The 16234-nt window shown below is 45.6% G+C and overlaps 1 long non-coding RNA gene across 1 annotated transcript; it reads left to right on the top strand.

Annotated features, from left to right (window-relative positions):
• Positions 1-301: 301 nt before the first annotated feature.
• On the top strand, positions 302-9965 carry LOC111758487 (uncharacterized). The gene is made up of 2 exons (XR_002792670.2): positions 302-567; positions 9669-9965. It is a non-coding gene; the product is annotated as an uncharacterized LOC111758487 (long non-coding RNA).
• The last annotated feature ends 6269 nt before the right edge of the window (positions 9966-16234 follow it).

Here is a 16234-nt window from a genome sequence, read left to right as displayed (position 1 = left end):
AAATATTTAAATATTTACATTAAATCTTTAGCTGTCAAATAAAACTTTTTAAAGAATAATTCTCCTCACATCCGGGCCTTTGTGCAATTCATCCCTCAAGTTCTCTGAGCATCAGAAAGCTTGCTTTAATCACTGCCAAAGAATTTCATTTCCTTCCTAGGTGATCAACTGACCTGGTTTCCCAGGACAGAAGTTTACAGAGATGTAGGACTTTCTGTACTAAATCCAGAAACTGGGACAAATGAACCACCCTCCTTCTTCATCTCTGGTTTGTTGCTTTTGCTCTTTGGAGAAAGGTCCATGAAGAATGAACTCCTTTTAGCTTGTGTGATTGTGGGTAGCTATGCTGAGTCCTGGTTTCCTTTTATGACTCACATGCAGATAGAAAGGGTAGGATCTGATGTGTGGGAACAACATTCTGATCAAGTATTCAGAAAATAAGTGAGTAAATGGAAGGAATTGTCAGGCAGGCTCGAAAAGCAAAGGGTAGAGGTGCTTCAAATCGGGAAGAGCCATGGTTTGTGGTGACAGGAAGAAGCAAGGACCAAGGAGATGGAGACAGAAGAGGTAACAGGCTGGGTCATGGCTGGCTGGGCGGCTTTGGGGAGATGAACCATTAGAGGGCTGGAGTGGGGGGAAGGGTGGGGGGGCTGCTGCTTCCCCTTAGCTGTGAATACAGAGAGCTGAGCAGGGTTTGGACCAGCACCATCTGAAATTCAACCAGAAATAAAACCACACTGAGTGTTAGAGCTTTAAGCCGCGTGAGCTGAGGTCACTGTTAGGTCCCCTGACATGGACTGCTCCCTCCTCTACAGTCTCAGGTTCCTGCCTGTGACTCACAGTGAGCCTGGGGCCCAGGAATTGTCCAAGTTGGGCTCCTCCCTCTTCAGCTCACTTAGGTTCTTCCTAAAAGCACAGGATGAAGAAGGCAAAACAGGAGCATCTTTTAATTTCTGTCATCCAGATATGATGTTAATATTTAAGGACTAAGTATTCCAGTTTTATTTGTATGCTTGTATACTTTCTAAAAAATGAAGTGCTACTATTTTATGTTGTAACCTGGTATTTTTCTTTTTGCAACCTGGTTTCTTCCTTCCTTTCTTTCTTTCTTTCTTTCTTTCTTTCTTTCTTTCTTTCTTTCTTTCTTTCTTTCTTCTTTCTTTCTCTCTTTTTACTTTAAAGAGACAAAAACTTCAAAAGAAGGTAATTAGAGGGTAACAATTGCTAACATATTATGTATTACTACCTTTTAATTAGTTACTCAGAGTGCAAGATATCTGCATTTTATTGCACAAATCTTTCTTTTCAATGAACTAAGAGAAATTAGTAAGATCACTTTTAACTACCATATATATGCATATAGATTATTTATTTCAGCTTCTTGCACTAGGAAGATGATATGATGTTTACTATGCAAGTTGATTTATTTCACCTTTGAGTATAGTCCCTAGTTGCATCCATTTACCTATTAAAGTCTCAACTTTATTTTTCTTTATGACTGACTAGTACTCCATTGTATAAAAATACCACATCTTTTTCATCCCTTCCTCAGTTGATGGGCTTTTGGATTGTTTCCAAGATGTAGCTATTACAAATTGTGCTGCTATAAACATGGGTGCACATATTTTGCTGAGATACCATGTCTTTAATTCTTCTGGGAAGATAGCCAGAAGGGAAATAGCTGAGTCAAAGGGGACCTTCGTTTTTGAGGAATCTCCACACTGATTTGCACAGTGGTCGCACCAGTCTACACTCCCGCCAGCAGTGGAGAAGGGTCCCTTTTCCCCCTCAGCTCTTTCAGCGTTTGTTATTGGTTGATTTCTTGATAGTGGCTATTCTTTCAGGGGCGAAGTGGAATCTCAGTGTTGTTATAATTTGCATCTCTTGAATGACCAGTGATGTGCAACTGGTTTCTTATATGAAAGTGTTTTCTCAGCATAAGACAAGCACAGAGTCACACATGATGTTAGATGCGCATGGTATACCTGGATGACTGTCCTGCTTTCTGTACTGTGTCGCATGGCCAGTTCTGCATGCCATTATTGTATTTTTTGGAATGCATGGTATTTGTTTCTCTAGATGTGAAATTGTCAGTGGGTTTTGGGGTGGCGGAGTCTTCCCTGGAGGTGGTTTCTAGGTTCTTTCTGTCCAGATCAAAGAAAGTGCAAACAGTAACAGAGTTTTATTAAAGGTAGGAAAGGAAATCGGCTCTATAGAGTAAGTTAAGGCCAAGTAAAAACAGCAAGAACAAGCTCTGACAGCATGAGGGCAGGCCACCACGCAAGCAAGAACAGAGCAAAGACTCACTGTGACCTTCTGCTTTGCATCACCCACTCCTCAGGCTGATGTCAAGTCCAGGCCGTCCTATCCAAGACTTGCTCAGATTTTCATGAGAAGTCCACATGCAGGGTTTCGGGAACTGTTCTGTATACATGTCCTGGAATCTCGTAGTTAACAGGTCTCACCTCCTTCCCCAGCTAGCTTTGCATGCCCTAACCTCCTGTTTTAAAATGATCTACTTCTTAATCCATTCCTCAGCTGATGGGTACATGGGTTGTTTCCAAGATTTAACTATTACAAACTGTGCTGCTATCAACATGGGTGCACATGTATCACTGTGGTATGATGTTTTTAATTCTTTTGGAAAGATACCCACAAGGGGAATGACTGGGTCGAATGCGACCTCTAATTCTAGGTGGGGTTTTTTGGGAATCTCCACACTGATTTCCAGAGTAGTTGCACAAGTCTGCACTTCCATCAACAGCGGAGAAGTTTTCATTTTCCCCCACAGTCCGCCAGCACTTGTTATTGGTTGATTTCTCCATGAGAGCCACTCTTTCTGGAGTGAGATGAAATCTCAGCATTGTTTCAATTTGCAGCTCTCAAATGACCAGTCATGCTGAACATTTTTTCATATATTTATTTGGCAGTTGTATTTCTTCCTCTGAGAAGTGTATATTCAACTCAGATGCCTATTTTTGGATTGAGTTTTTAAATTTGAGGGATCTGATTTTTAAAAAATTCTTTATGTGTCCTAAATATAAGTCCTTTTTCTGAGGAAAAACTGGCTAAAAATTTCCCTCACTCTGTGGGTGGTCTTTGCACTCTCTTGGTGATGTCTTTTGCTGCGCAAAAGGTTTTATACAGTGGAGTACTACACAGCCATAAAGAAGGATGAATTTGAGACATTTCTAGGTAAATGGATGTATCTTGAGACTATATTCTTAAGTGAAATAAATTGGAAACATGTGTGTAAACATCAAATTGTCTCCATGGTATAAGAAACTGAAAGAGTAAAAAAGGACCAAAATGTACAATTGATATTATGAAATAGGAAGAAATTGTTCAAAAGGAAAGAGGAACTAGGGAGGAGGAAGGGGGAAGGGAAGGAAGAGAAAGGAATAAAAGGATAAAATGGAAATGGAGGTTTGTAAATAGGGAAGGGAAGAGGGGTTGAAAGGAGGGAGGGGACTGGGAGACAGCAGGAATATCAAAATATATCATATACAGGTGTAAATTCCCTATGATGAATATGATCATTATGTATACCTAAATTGTACCAATAACTTTAATTAAAAAGTGATCTGCTTAAGCAGCTGTATATTGGGGATTTTACTTCTTTCTAACTTTTAAATACTAGTGTAACACTGCACTCTGTATCCTTGAGAACACCTCTGCTCACCTCTTCACCAGCTCCTTAGTTTCTAAAAGTAGATAAAAGGAGACAGGTAGTAAAGGCTTTTATGACTTTGTCAGATTGTTTTCTTGATTCAAGCAGTTCATGCCCTTCCCCTTAAGGAATGATAATTTCCTTTGCTCTTTAGTGCTTCAACCTTCCAATTCTTGCCATGAGTTACATATCGTAAGAAAATATTTGCCGATTTGATAGTTTGAAAATATATTTTATTTTGCCATTTTTGATCAGTAGTGGGTTGATTTTATTTGAAATGTAGTTTTTGGTATTAGTTTTGAATTATTAGAATGAAATAAAAGGCAAGTAGATTTATTCAGCTCCCAGCTTTGAGGAATCAAAATCCAAGATGAAGGTGATAGGGGGCCCAAGTCCACATGCTCACCACTAGAAGGATAATCTGTGAGAGGTGCAAGTTGATGGGGAAGAAATCAGTTTTTCTCAGAGGTCAGCACTCTGGAAAGATGGACAGACTATTGTCCCCTCCCCAAAGACTTAAGGAACTCAGGTAAGTGAAAGGGTTTTATAAGTAGAGAGAAGATGTAGAAGGGACCACGGGCAGGAAGATTACAGGCTGGGTGAGGTCTGGTCCACTCAAGGTGTGTGTCTAAGTTTTGCTCTCTGTGGCTCAATCCTTGCAATCAACTTGGGCTTCCTGAGTCTAATTTCTACAATTCTCTTGATAAACCTTATTGTTTCTGCAAGTTAAACCTTTGCAGCAATGTGTACGCTTTGCAGCAGTTGTTGAACAGGATTAAAGAACAGTAAGATAAGGCTGGGTGTTCACAGTGTGTTGTTATCTGAAGGTCACCAGCTATTGTGGGTTCTGTGAATCTAAGGAAAGATTAATTAGCAGTTAGCATCTTCATCACTGAGATGTGGGCTTTTTTTGGAATTCAGAATGCTGGGCAAAGGGGAAGAGAATTAAAGTCCCTCTGCCAAGGACAGCGCAGGAAGAGGCAGCCTCTGTCACTGTTACAGGGAGGCCTGTTGGTTTGGCCCCTGGGGAGGGAGGAGGAAGACAGCACCATCACATTTAGAACAAGACAGAGAAAGAGGCTTGGTAGGGCCAGGCTTGCTTCTTTTATAACCATTCTCATGTGTGTCAGAGAAGCCCAAGAAACAACAAACATTTCGCCCCAAGTGCTATGCTCTGCCCTCAAAGAGGTGTGGCCAGCTGTCTGGGCAAGTGGGCATGATCTGTCAGTCATGAAGATCCAGGACACATGCGCAGAAAAACAGTTCCCAAACCCTGCCCCTGGGACCAATCAGAAGATGTTATCTTCTGATGTGAGACCAAGCAGGGTTTTGATAGGTTAATCTAGATCTATCTTCAGCCCCAGAGGGAGATACAAAAGATGGTAGCCCTTCATTTTATGGCCGTGTCCTTTCTCGTTCTCAGAGCTCTGTTCTCAGTCTTCAAACCATTCTTACTTTCTTGCCATTCATAAATGTAAAACTTTGCTACGTTTTTTGCTTGTCCAGTTCTTTGTTGAGACAAAAACAAAACCAAAACAACCTGGAAAGACTCCCTGGGAAGTGCCCACAGCACCTCAGGACCCCTGTAAGGCCACCAGCTCCTGACAGCACAGCAGCAGACAGGTCTTCAATCACAGTGGGGCTTGGGGGCCCCCATCTGCACTTCAACCACAGTGTCTTAGTTACTTTCCTCATTGCTGAGACAAAATACCCAACACTTGAAGTTAAAGGAGAGAAGGTTTATTTGGCTCACCATTTATAGAGGTTTCAGTTCACGGTTGGCTGTCTCTAAGGCAGAGTGACAGGGCAATAGGGCATCACAGGGGGCCAGGCAGCAGGCAGCAACAATAAACGACAAATGAAGGGTGACAAGCAACTATGAACGCAGCCCTTAATATTTTATCCACACTTAATTTTACCCTTAATTTTAGCATTGCACCATGAATCGCAGAATCACATCTTTGATCCCACCAGCACATAAACTAGATCTATCCGCTTCCCCAAAGCCTCACCTGGGACTGCATGAGGCTTCTGGGGACATCTAGACACAAACTGTATCACACAGTACATGTAGTGTGTGTGCCTAGCTCTTCTATTTTAGCCTATTTTTTTTCTTTTTTTTATTTAGAGAGAAAAAAGAAAGGAAATAAAGCAGTAACGGTACAAATACAGAATTTCAAGAAAAAAATATACAGTAAAAAATCATTAGGTAATAGGTTACACATTGTCATCTTAGAAACAGTTGTCCAAATTATCCTATTTTTTTTCTTTTTTTTTTTAACTTTATCGGTAGCGGGGATCGAACTCACGACCGCCTGCTTGCAAGGCAGGTGCTTATGTCACTGAGCTAAATCCCCAGCCCCACTATTTTTTTCTTGACTAGGCTATTGATTTTTTCTTAAGCAGCTCTTTCTGAGTTATGAATATTAAACCTTTGTCTTTAAAGTGAAGATATATTAAATTTGGGCTATTTTTGAACTATTTTAAAGTCAAATTAATTTTCTTTTTTTGAGGTTCTGTTTTCATTGCAATTATTCGTACAGAATTCTTTTTTGTCTTATATTAGTTGTATATTTACTTATAGAATATTTTGGTTTTTTGTGATTTTATTTTTAATGTTTGAATGATACTTTTTTATAATTTGGAAAATCTATAAATACAGAGCAATTCAGAATATAATCAAACAATTGCCTATGTGTTTCTGTCACTGAAATCTCATAGATATTATCTGGTTATCTTTTGAACTTTAAAATATAAGAAATAAAATATTGCTGAAATTTCCTTTGTACTCTTCAGGTCTAATTTTCTCTTTTCCTTCTGAGAGTGATACTCATCAAGAAATACATGAACGCCTGCTGGGCCCATGTTTTCATGCTTGTATTACATTTTATATCCCTGAAAGCAATATATATCATTATTTTGTGTATTTTAAAAACAGAAATAAATTCTCTCATAATGTGCACCCTGTATGCTTTCCTTTTTAAAAAGCTCCATGACTCATTTATTTATTTTATTATTATATTTTTTTAGTTAAGGGAAAATTTTTTAAAAAATTAGCAGGATATATTATAGTAACTTTTTTGATTTCCTATTAACTTGATTTGAAGCCCTGTATTGCTCTCACCATCTTGTTTTGACTGATTTTATTCTGTTCTGTTTGATAGTATCAAGTTTGAGGGTAGAGGCAACTACTTTGAAGGCAATAAGATTCACTATGATGCCCTTTCTGGTTTGACTATTATCTTCTTTTGAAGTCCTGTAATGTCTCCAATGTTTAGGTTTTATTGATTTTGTTCTGTACTGTTCTGTTCAATTTTATTATACCTGATGATATAGGCAATTCTTTTTTTTTTTGGTCTTTTTGAGACAGGGTCTCGCTATGCAGTTCAGGCTGGCCTTGAGCTCACTTTGTAGCCCAGGCTGGTCTCGAGCTTGCAACGATCCTCCTGCCTCAGCCTCCTGAGTGCTGGGATTACAGGCATGAGCCACCACGCCCGGCTCTGGCAATTCTTTTTGAGGTAGCTTGAGGCATTATGGTAACTATTGTTGATTACCTTGTATTCTGTTTTTACATCATGTACTATGTCCATCCTTTGTTTTGACTGACTGCTTTGTTTTGTCACATTTGGCTTTATTCTCTTCCAAAAAAAAGTAATAAGAACTGTGGGAGTAATAAAACCCAAAATGTGTACATGTTATTGTAAAAAGAGGAAAAGAAAGTGCTCTAAAGGATTCAACTGCAAGTGTGTTTAGGTGTGTAAGATAGATGACCATATCACTAAGTTTTTATTGGATCATTGAACACAACTGTTTGCAGTATCACTGTTTGAATATCCACTTTGTATGCTTTAATTTTGTAACTATTTCTAAGATGACAATATGTAATCTATTAACTAGTGATTTCTTACTGTTTATTTTTTTGAAATTCTGTATTACTTGTACCCTTTTACTGTTTTTTTTCTTTAAATAAAATAAAAAAAAGTAAAAAGTTCCATGTCACATTTTGGAGACTCACACAGCTGGAGGCCTACGCCCACATTTATTAAAGGTAACTGCAGTGCAGTGATCCAGAGAATGACCACACCCAATGTTTGCATGTCCTTTGTTGCCACGCCTGGGTGCCATTGTTCCTTTTCTGTGGCCCTCAACCCCCTCGCCCCCCACTGTTCTTTCCTGCAGACCTCCAAGTCCCTGCACCGTGGTCACAGCTGGGCAAGTCTCAGCGTGTTGTCCTGAGCTGGACCCCAGTAGACAGGAGACTGTGGGGGAGGTGGGGCTGCTCTGGGCTGAACACTGGGGGCAGAGACAGGAAGGAAACAGAAGAGGCCGAGGAGAAAACTGAACCATGTGGCAGCTGTGTGGAGCACCCATCCACCCCAAGGTCCCACCCAGCTTCCCTGAAGCACCAGGTCTTGGTAGCTGTGAGCTTCCTGCCAGGGCCCAGCCTCCAACTAGGGCCTGTGTCACTGTGTCCTTCCCAAGGCAATGGCTTCTGGCAGTGTGATGGCAACTGGCTCGGGCCCCCAGACACCGAGGAGGGTCCAGCAGCAGCACACATCAGCCCCAGGCTGTCTTGCTGCTCTGCTGCCTGGAGAATCAGGTGCTTCCTGCAATTGTTCAGAGCCTGAGACCCCCAGGGAAAGCTGTGCCTTGGCGATTTCTCCTCTGATCCACCGAGCCAGGCTCCAGAATGCTTTGTGAGTCTGCTGCCCCCATGTATGACAGAGGAGTGCTTCTCCTCGAATGATAGCCAGGCATGACAGCCAGATCTGGTCCTACCTGAACCCTGTCTTACAAGAGCCACAACAAAATATTTCTGAGCTGTGCATGGCAGTGCCACCACTTGGTGGTAATCCCAGCACTTGGAAGGCTCAGGCAGGAGAATCACTATGAGTTCAAGGCCAGCCTGGGCTACATAGTGAGCTCAAGGCTAGTCTGAGCTATATAACGGAGCTCTTTCTCATAAGAGGAAAAAAACCCAAACAAATCCTGAAGCTATTGGCATACAGGTCAATTGACTGATCTTATCGCTTGTCAGGGTTCATTGAGTTCTTACCATGTACACAGGCCATGGTTGCAGTAGTGGGAGGGACAGCAGACAGATCTTACATTGTAGCGGGGAAGCAGACAGAAACAGCAATACTACATGGGGACATGTTAAGTGGAAAAATATCAAATTAGGTGTAGAGACTAGAGAACTGGAGGGAAGGGGTCATTGTTTTAGAGACGTTGGAAAGCCTTTTGGACATGGTGATATTTGAGTTTCAGCCAGAAGAAAATAAGGGACTGAAAAGTATGAGCATCTAGGAGAAGAGAGTTCTAGGCAGCATAAGCAAAGGTCCTGAGGCAGGAGCACACTGGGAATATTCTGGGACTATGGGAAATGCCTACATGCCTTGAGCAGAGCAGGGGAGCAGTTGTAACAGATGAGTGACCCGTGAGTTATCCAGAGTGAGATCAGAGCGGCTCTTAGACCAACGTAAGGGCTTCTGTTTTTTACCTTCAGTTAGGTAGCTGTCTTTGTTGAGATTGATGAGTCACTGGCGTGATCTGATGTTGGTTTGAAAAGCAGCACTCCAGCAGCTGTGTGAAGAACAGTGTCGTGGTAAAGGACGGGAGTGTTAGCCATGCACGGATCTCTAGGCCTAAAGCATTCCACAGGCAGTGGGTGTGGGTAGTGGAGAGGTCAGGACGGACACAGTGGGTGGGGGAGCTGAATGGGCAGGACGAGAGAGCCAGGTAGGAGGAAACTCCTGGAGCGGCTGCCTGGGGACCCCGCACAGACAGCTCCTGCGGGAGCCCACTCTGCCTGGCTGGCTGCTGCTGCTGTGCCGCTTCCTAGCAAGGTTTTGGCCATTCACGTGGGTTTGGGGAAAAGGCAAATTAAATACAAGTGCAAATCTAGATCTTGATTGCCATAGGTTAGACGGGATCAAAGCGAATCTTTTACTTTGGAGACATAGAGCACTCTGTGTAGCCTTCTCTCTTCTCTCCACAGCCACCCAGCTTCCTGGATGATGCTAAAGCCATTCTCTCACACTCTGATGCCCACCGCTCCACGTGTGACCCCACAGAGGGACCTCTCCACACCCGGCCACTTGTGCCTCCTTCGGCCACCTGGGCTTGCTGTGGGCTCTTTTCCTCCACTGTGAGCTGCTCCTGCCTGGGAACTTCACTGGCCTTGCCATCATGGCCCTCGTGGTGTAGGTCCAGCTTTTCCCACTCAGTGGACTTTCATGTTACGTGAAGTGTAAAATGTCCTTTTCCTAAATATAATTTTTCCCCTTTATTAAAACACCATCTAATCCTTTTTTTCTTGGCAGAGGACAACCTAGGCTGTATTTATTGGCAATATTATTATACACTTAAGCAAAGGGAAAAGAAATCAGAGCTATTTAACAAGGGCTAAAGCCAGGCAGTCCCGGGGGTTCCCTCTGATCTCTGCTTTTCCAAATTGCAGTTGAAACTGTTGTCCTGGGTACAGAGGCACAGGCGCAGGGCTCCTGTGAGGGGAGCCGGGCTGCAAAGCTGTCTGCCGGCCTCTGCCATGTGGGAATCAGGCGCATGCTAGGCCTGCTCGGCTGGTCCCTGCAGGATGGGGCAGAGCTGGTCTCTCTGCTGGCGAGACATGGTGACCTTCACCGACCATCAGCCCAGTGCGAGTGGGCCTCCCTGGACACACTCTGATAGTGTCATCCCAGGAAGAAGAGCACTCTTAAGGTCCAGTTATTCTGGCCTTGCCCCAAGTGCAAAGAGGAGACAAGAGACAGGGGAACTTAGGACCTCAGGGCTTGTGAGGCCGGTGAAAGGCCTGCGCAGACTTCACGCAACACAAGCGACTACAGGTTTGCCTGAAGCTCACCCTGTTTTCATGCCCACAGAGCATTTCCTTTGGTTTGCCAAGATTAAGAAATACCCAGTTCAATCAAAGACAAAAACTGCCTCGCTTTTGTCTCGGTGACTTTTCTCATTGCCAAGACAAAATACCCAGCATCCAAAGTTAAGGGGGAAAGGTTTAACTTGGCTCACAGTTTGTAGAGGTTTCAGTCCACCATTGCCTGGCTCCAACGACGGGTGACATGGCAGAAAAACAGTCCACAGCAGGCAGAGGGCAGCAAATCAAACCGGCAAGGGACCTGAGCAGCGTCTTTCTGCCCCTTTCATATTGTACAGTATCCAGGCTACCAGAATTAGGGCAGTGCCAAACCAATCAGTGGACTAATTTAGAAATCACCCACCTTAATCCCAGTGTCACAGACTAGATCCAATCACCTCTGAAAAAGGTCTACGTGACCGCATGCAGCTTAGAGGGGCACATCTAGACACAGCCGTAACAGCTCAGTTCCCCAAGAAGGGGTGACTCTGTAGAGGAAACACTTTGGAAAGATGAAGTGGAGGACAAACCCCAGAACACAGACAGGGTGTTTGGAGTGGGAGGATGAGCTGGATGGCTCTGCAGTGGCCTGCAGGAGAAACCTGGACTCCCTAGGGAGAGGAGACTGGGACTTGTGAGTGCCCACTGTACCCCTTTGTCTGTCTTTTTCACTGTTCGAGGAGTCTTTGACACATAGTAGATGCTCAATAAAATGTTTGTAGAATTCATAACCAGGAGACAGATAAAGAAGTAATGGGGAAGGATAACTGCTTTCTTATGGTTTAGGACAGTGGTGACGAACCTATAGGACCTATGGAACACAGAGCCCTCTGTTGGCCCACGTGCCAAGTTGCCTCAACCAAGGTGAGACAAATGACCAGCATGCATATGACAGCAAAGGTCACATTAATTGTGCAAATGAATGCCAAAAGCAATTTTTTTTATCTTTCAATAGAAAGCTTATCTCATTAAATGCTCTGTTATTGTTTTTCTTTTAAGACAAAAGATGTGATAATGTATGAGCTGTGTTTCTCTAAACTAAAACCCCTGTATTCAGAGTTGGTGTTTTGTGATAAGTAAGTGGGTTCGGGGCTGCAGTTTGGGCACTCATCCCTAAAAGTTTCACCATCCTTGGTTTAGAGCCTGAGACCTCAGGCTATTCAACCTGACTGTGAGGAGTGCCAGGCTCAGGAGACTGGAGCAGCTACTGTACGGAGGCACAAGCTGGGTCCAGAGGAGCGAGACCCTTGGCCTGAAATTTGCCAGAAGTCTGAGTAGGAGTTGCAGGATTTAACCCGAATCTTTCGGCCCCTGTTCGTTTATTCCACAGATGCCATTTTGGTCTGAGGCCTGGTTTTACTGAGGCCTAAGAGAAAGCAGAGGGATCACTGACTAAACTTCCATGAGTGCCCTGTTCTCCTGTGACCCTGAGGAGCTGGGAACATCAAACCATGTGGCGGGAACTTCCTTGAGCTTACGTCTCACCAAGCTGAGGAGGAGTCAAGCTCAGTCAGTGCGGGCAAAGTGAGAGGTCAAAGGAGGGAATTCCACCATTCCGTGGGAGCTCTCTGCACACCTGTCCACCCCAATCAAACCTCAGGTCATCAGCAGCTCCATCTTCTTGGGCCTGAGAGGGGGTTCAGAGACACAGATGTCCAGGTGAGCTGGCTCACCTGGACATCCTGGGCCTCTTGTGGCTGTCTGGGTGTTTGTGATGGATGTCAAGTCTGCAGGATGGGCCTTCCACATATTGCCTCCCATGCATACCAGGTGACAGGTACAGTGTGACAGGTGGCATATGGCAGGTCACAATTTTTTGTTTTTTTGAACCTAGGGATTGAGCCCCTTGTCTTCACACTGAGCTGCATCCCAGCCCTTTTGTTTCAGACAGAGTCTGGTTAAGTCGCTCAGGCTAGGCTCTCATTTGGGATCCTCCTGCCTCAGCCTCTAGGGGCCTCCCACATTACTTTGGCAGATGCATGTCACTTCTGAGTTCAGACTGTAAAATACCACATCTCTGCTCTCCTTGCCCCCTCTGGGCACAGCTGGTCCTGCTGTATGCAGGCGCATTGGGCTGAGGCCGTGAGGTTAGTGACTGCATCTCAGCCAGCAGTGGACAGGACTGGGCCGTCAGTCACCCCTCAGCTCAGACATGTGCTTGGGAGCAGAGCTCCCACCCTAGCTGAGTCCTGAGATGACCTTCACCCCAGCACCACCTCCTGTGAAACCCTGAGTCAGAGCCTCCAGTGCGTCACACCCAGCTCCGGACCTGGAAATTGGGGAGTTGACCAGCACTGGCTATTTTAAACTGAGAAGCTGAGTGGAGTGGATTAGATAAGATGAATAATTGACAGATATCTGTTATTCTGTGGGAGAGAACTCAGAAAACTCCCTGCCCTGGTAGGGATAGGTGGACCTCTTTCTGCTGGTGGCAGAGCTGGTCTAGGACTGACACGTGACCCAGGCTGGACACACACCAGGGACACAGAGGCAAAGGTGCACACACTCCTGAAAAGTTGTGGTGTGACTTTTGAGCTCAGGAGCACAGCCTGAAGCTTCCTATGCGGAAGTGCAGAGGGGAGGGGAAAAAAGTGGGGGCAGGGGGAAGGCAAGGAGCAGCGAGCGAGGGGCACCCAGGCCAGTGCTGAGCTGGATGCTGGCCACACGTGGGTCCCAGGGCAAAGCACAGCTGAAGGTGACTCTGGACCTGGACAGCTAACTCCTGTTTGTTTTGCTGTCTTTGATTTTCTGCCTCTGCATCCTAAAGATTTCTATTGATTTGGTGACAAAGCTCCACTTTTCAGAGGTGGCAACTGAGGCTCGGAGAGATTAAGTTACCAGCCCAAGACCATAGAGCCAGCGAACAGCAAAGTCAGAATTTATTTTAGGAACTTCTTCCAACAGCGGATCCTTTCTAGAAGGTCATTCTGGATGATGAATCTGCTTCTGAGGACTGTGGCTTCTAGGAATTCCTGGAAAGACTGAGTAGATCAAGATGGAAAAATGATGAGGAAACTGGGACTGCTGATGTACACTGGTAACCCCAGCACTTGGGAGGCCGAGGCAGGATGATCTCTGTGAGTTTAAGGCCAGCCTGGGCTACAAAGTGAGATCTTGTCTCAAAACAAACAAGCAAATGATGAGGCAGACCAAGTCCATTCAAAGTGGATGAGTAGCTTCTCTTGGGCACTGGTCTCTGTCTTTGCTGGGGAAGTCACACATGCAGCCTGAGGACCTGGTGCATGACGGGTACACACATTTCCTCCACCACCTCTGCATCCTCATCTCCTACATATGGAGGGTCCTCTGCAGATGCCTCCATGGGGCTCTGCCACCATGGGTGGCCTCTGCCACCCATCTGGTTCCTGCTTCCCATTGTTCACTGCCTTCTTCTCTGAGCTCTGGGTCACCAGGGAAGCACAGCAAGCATCAGGGGAGGTGTCCTGATTTGTCACTGCTTCTCTGAGCATTTTCTTTTTGTTGGTGGGGACACTCAGAGTGTGTGTCAGTGTAGGTAGGCTGGGGATGCCACCCTAGGCAGGGGGCTTTGAGGGGTGCCTGCCGGTGTGAAGCACTGAATAGATAGCACTAAAGCCCTCAGCCCGTTCACTGGCCTTGTCCTATCTCCTGGTGCGGGTTGTTTTGAGCCAGAGGAGAGGAAGCCCATTTCTCCTCACAAGAAGAGGTCTTCCTCCAATTGCTCCATGGAGTTTGTGCAAAGCACGCAGTGCCCTCACCCAGACACTCAGCAAGCAGCACTCCAAGGCCAGTTCCATGCTTCCACTAGAGCTTTCTCAGTGGGTGGGCACCTCCTCCTGCCTCTGCCACAGGATGGAGAATGGAGACTCATGGGATGACAGCTGTGTGCCACTATGGCTGGTCGTATGTTACTTCTTTGATAGAAATGACTCACATAGATAAAATGAAGCAGACACTGTCATTTAGAGAACCGAAGGTGCCAGGAGGAAATCAACTGCCAGCAAAGTCAACAGGCTGTGCCTTGGCCAATGACTTACTTCTGGGGAGAAATGAGGACCCACCTCCACTGTCCCCCAAGGCACTCTGCTGACCTTGGCAGTGGCAAGAGGGAGGAGTCTGGTGACTTCAGGGTCCCCATGAAGGTGAGGGTGAGGCAGAGCTGAAGTAACTGACTTTTCTATTCTTCCCGCTCCTGCTGCAGGGAGCTGGGAAACCTGCTTTGGTGTCCCCCTGCTGTGTAGCAGTCTCTCTCCTCCAGATGCTCAGACACAAATGCAGTGTGACTGTTAGCACCGTGAGTGCCCTCATTCTGGCCACTTCCTTGCTCTAGCCACATCAGGGAGGGGAATCACCTGGAGAGGGGGCTCACATCAACAGGGAGGGACATGGCCCAGTGGGTAACATCCTCAGCCTCTTCCTGCCTCAACCTTCCTGAGCTGTGTTCCTAGCTGAACACAGCTAACCTTCCCTGATTTCAGCCTCATTATTTTCCCAAGACACATGACAGCTGTCAATCAAGCAACTCACCTCATGTCCCCTCACTGAACTAGGGCTCTGAGAGCTGGGGCTTAACAGCCCCCAACCCCATGCTTGGGCCAGTCAGAGCCTGCAGCTGCCCACACACTGGTGGGGTATATCTAGGAGGGCTCCCTTCATGTAGCAATCCCTCTGTGCCTTGTTGGCCCTGTTGAAATACTCCTGTTGGACTACTTCCGGGAGAATATGGCAGATAGATAATAGCAGCTACAGAAGCTCTCTGAGATACCCAGCTTAGAATCCAGGAATGGTGCGGTGTGAGGAGTCCTAAGCAAGGGGAGATATACCCTGCCAACCCAGGACCGAACTAAGCTGAGTGAAACCAACTGGAAATGCAATCCCGGTGCTATAACAGGAACAGATAAAATCTCAGTGCGGAAGCTGGAACCTGCACCTATGGAAGCCATAATTTGAATTTCCTGCTGCCACTGCTGCGTCCAAATCGGCACAGCATGGAGAGAGATGCGCGAAAGCTCTGAGAGCGAGAATCCGCCAACGGAGTTGAGAGCGGGACTGGTGGGGAGCTCTGCATTGACCTGCAGTGAGTAAGAGGAACGGGGACCCTTTCATAGAGTAGGAGGCTCCAGCAAAGGACATTCTGTTCCAGACTAGCTGGAACAGGATGCTGCAGTGACTTTAGTCGCATATTCCCCTCTCAAGCGGGATTGGTGTGGAGTGCTTGGCCTGGGAGATGCCTCTGACTAAGACCCAGTAGGCTAGCCCAAACCAGGTCCCAGCGCCTAGAGGTGCACCCTAGCAGTGAAACCTTTGTTAGGTTGACCTGGAGGGGCGGGCCCAGCAGAGGCTGCCCAGGTCTGTGTCTCCCTAGTGCACTGCAGTGGGCGGGAACACATGGCCGGTGGAGTCAAACAAACTGTAACTGACAAAGAAAAAAACTGGTCCTCCTATATACACTTGTAGGAAGGAACAAAAAATATGGGAAGAGGGAGCAACAAGAAAGGGTCCTCAGTCCCCAATACTGAGAACACTGATCCAGGAAAGGTAAATGCAAAGGAGGACAGAAAACATGCAATATCAGGCACGGCACCAATAGACATAAAGCACTATCTCCGGAGTCTCATAGATGAGTTCAAAAGTGAAGTATTTAATGAAATAAAGCAGATATAAGTAGGATAGTTAAAGAAATGCTAAGCACTGCCCAAGAAAAAAAAAAA

The sequence above is a fragment of the Cavia porcellus genome, unplaced genomic scaffold (genome assembly GCF_034190915.1).
Source record: "Cavia porcellus strain 051 isolate PalLab524CR breed Dunkin Hartley unplaced genomic scaffold, mCavPor4.1 scaffold_6, whole genome shotgun sequence".
In the NCBI taxonomy this organism is placed as follows: Eukaryota; Metazoa; Chordata; class Mammalia; order Rodentia; family Caviidae; genus Cavia; species Cavia porcellus.
The sequence above is the reverse complement of the archived record's forward strand: the minus strand, read 5'-3'. Positions and strand labels throughout refer to the sequence as shown.